Source organism: Condylura cristata, unplaced genomic scaffold (assembly GCF_000260355.1).
Source record: "Condylura cristata isolate star-nosed mole 26May11 unplaced genomic scaffold, ConCri1.0 scaffold00012, whole genome shotgun sequence".
NCBI classification, from domain to species: domain Eukaryota; kingdom Metazoa; phylum Chordata; class Mammalia; order Eulipotyphla; family Talpidae; genus Condylura; species Condylura cristata.
The window spans coordinates 32,284,268-32,287,591 of record NW_004567113.1 but is presented as its reverse complement, the minus strand read 5'-3'; the positions used below and the strand labels follow the sequence as shown (position 1 = coordinate 32,287,591).

The following is a 3,324-nucleotide window of genomic DNA, read 5'->3' as shown; positions in this document are numbered from 1 at the left end:
TTTTTGATCCCATGTCTTTTTTTTTTTATCTGTTGATTTGTTTTCTGTCTCATTATAAAATAGAGGCGAATCATTAAACACAGATACAATACTGTCAAGAGAAGGAAAATAACTGTAGACTTACAGGCTGCACATAAATGTTTGCCATATGTTTACAGCATATATTGACCCTGAGCTTACTGGTAACCAAAACAAAAAGGAGCACACGACCAATTGCTTTTATTTGGTTGGCTAATCAAACTACAGTTTCAAGCTGGAGCCCTACACATTTCTTTTTACTATTAATTAATCATTAAAAAAAATTTTTTTTCTTACATCCTTGTCGTCCCCATAGTTCTGCCACCCTGTCAACTGTGAACCATCACCATATCCCCTCCCCTGTTTTGACCCCGCCCCTCCCCGGCAGTGTGCCCCAGTTCTCTGGTCAGCTTGCTAGTTTTGATTTTTTCTTGGCCTTTTGTTTGGTGGAACCCTACACATTTTTTATGCTTCGTTTGTCTAGTCAGAGCGAGAGAGACTGCATCTTTTCCTGTGTTTCTCCTCCCTTTCCCGTACCTACTGACCTTGCTGTAGGTCTGATTGTGCTCTTGTATTGTTGTAATAACCTGTAGCCTTTGGCTGGGCTCATCTGCCTCTAACTTTATTTTCTACATCACCAGTTAAACCAGTTTTTTCATATGAGTCCCCTATCCCCAAACCAGACTCCTGAGAGCCTGGGGTTGAACTGACTTCTGCAGTTTAATCTCATTTTCTTTCCCCTGGACTGCTATTGCCCTCAGCAGCTCCTCACCCACTGGCCTCAGTTACATCTGTGGGACTTGCTTTATTGTGGTCATTGTTTCCTCTCTCCCTGCATTGAATCTTCAAAGTACTGCTAGCTCTTAGTCTCTTTTAACTTACAGAACAACAGCTGCTTATTTACTCATTTGGCCCCTCCCCAGTAAGGTTCCTGTCTCTTGCTGTCTGGGACCTTGTCTTAGCTAGCACCCACCCACTGTATCATCCAGCAAGGTGCCTGGCTTAGGTCCTCAAATATGTATTGACTTGAATTAAAGTGTGACTCTTGAATAGTGAATACCTGGAAAGTTCTAATTCTTTCCTCTGCTTTCCAGTGTGTTTTTTATTCATCTTTCATTGTCTTTAGGTTTTTCTTCTAGGAATTTTCTCTAGGCAAGCTTTCACTTTTTCCTTCTCTGCCTTTTTTGACAAAGTCAGTGGTATACAAACCAATTTAAGTAATCTTTTAAAATACAGGCAGATAGCAGTTTTGGAGACCTTTATGGCAGGGAGAAATTCTCTAGGAGAGAGTAAGGTGCTGTGCAGGACCTGGACTATGTGTGAAGATACACACGTTCACGTGTCACCTGGCTGCAGTCCCGTGCGGACATGGCTCAGGCAGGGCTGATGGATGGTGAGGGAACAGGGCAGTTGTGCAGTTCCCTCATTCTGCTGTACTACTAGATTCTGTTTGCAGGGGTTAATAATGTTAACAATACACTGCAGCTGCTGCAGAGATCGCTTTCTTCATTTAGAAAGTAAAATTCCTTAGTTGGAAGTGAATTTTCTCAGAATTTGACATTAATACCGATTGTATCATTGGTCAGCTTGAATTAGTGTTAATAATTTTTCATAGCTTGTGCTTTTTTTTCTCCTGAGATGGAGGTTAGAGCAATCCGTCTTGAGTTGTTCTTTGAAGCGGTACATTCATTGAAAAAATATCCTTTAGGTAGAAAATGGTATTGAAATGTATTAAAATAGAAGCATATATTTTAGCAATAACTGTGTGATTGTTTCAGATCCAAAAATCTTTTTCCCTATAGTGTCCAATATTCTAGCTATTTCAGATTTGAATTGTTTTTCTTTTGATTAGAAAACTGTTAATGAGTGATTTTCAATCTAGGAAGATAGGCTTGTCATTTTTGAAAAATTATTAATATACTGAGTAAAACAGTACATGAGATGAAAAACCGCTGCCTTCCCTAGCTCTCCCCCAATAGAATTGCCTTAGGGGATGATTCTTTGTAGTTTCACCTTTGATGATTTTTTTTTTCTTGTGTAAATTTTTTTGAAAACCTTTTGTTACTTGCTGGCCTTTATCAGTGGCATTCCTGGAGAGGATGGTGTTGTTGATCGTTGTGTCTGTGCTGGGTATTGTCAATACTGGGGGTCCCTGGAACTGCCCTGTTTGGGGAATTCACACTTAAGCAGAGCTGCTCAGACAATCCACTGTTAGTGTGAATCCAAAGCCAGAGGTTAGAGGCCATTTGGAGAGCTGGGTAGTGGTGGCAGATGTTTGTGGGGGCCAGGAAGACTGCAGTCCCCGGCGGAGGGGGGTGTCGGGTTCTGGCTCCTGTGTGGCTGGTCTGTGCTGCACTCAGGCCTTTGCTTGGATAGCCAGTGTACCTGATTCAGCACCTGGATTTCTTAGAAGTTCTGTGAACTGTTCAGTTGCCCTTTGAAAGAAACATCACTGTTCTGGTGGATTCGCTTGTTGGTTTCTGATGAACACAACTAAGAATTCTGAGAAGTTCAATATCCATCGCTGCCACTCATCAAAATGTGGCAGAGGCCATGTGGGGAAGCAGAGCAGCAGTGGGCCTCCCCTACTTGGGCTGACCAAGAGTCCTGGCTCACTGGGTGGCCTACAGAACTTGGGGGGTGAACACCACCCATGGCAGTTGTAGAAGCTACCTTTGGGATGATTAGGGAGGATGCTGAACTGTGGATCGTCACCTCTAGATCTTACTCTGTAACACTATACTGCAATTTTGTCCAAATTATCTCTTTGTTCCTTAAAAATCTAGAGGTGTGATGTTCAAGGTCTAACATGTAACATCTTGTGCAGCTTCTTGCATCTGACTTGGGAATATTAACCATGGAAATAATTTTTGTGACCCTTTTTGATGGGATATTTGTTTATCAAAATTCTTATTTGTAGTCCTAAATGCTTTTTAGTTAATTTTATTGATTATAATGTATATACTATAAAACTGTACCCACTTTATACAGTTTGAATTTTAGTAAGTACATGTACTGGTATAGCATCTACTAAATTTAAAATCTAGATATTTTCACTATCTTCAAGAATTCCTTTGTGCCCCCCTTGCAATCTGTTTTTCTGTCTTCTATGTTCTATAACTTTTGGTTTTTACTTTATATTATCTTCACCTCTTCCATGTTAGTTGATGATTAGTGATTTTTGCTGTTCATGTGACTATTACAGTAAAAAAAGTGTGATAAAGCTCTCTGCTTTTTTTTTTTTTTTAAAGATTTATTTATTCATACAGAACTGGGGTACAGGCCAGAGATGCGGAGGGTGAGAGG

The 3,324-nt window shown here is 40.4% G+C and overlaps 1 protein-coding gene across 2 annotated transcripts in view; it reads left to right on the top strand.

Annotated features, from left to right (window-relative positions):
- The window catches only part of DCUN1D4 (DCN1, defective in cullin neddylation 1, domain containing 4), a 60,403-nt gene that overhangs the window by 4,131 nt on the left and 52,948 nt on the right, over positions 1–3,324 (top strand). The gene's annotated exons all lie outside the window — the stretch shown is intronic.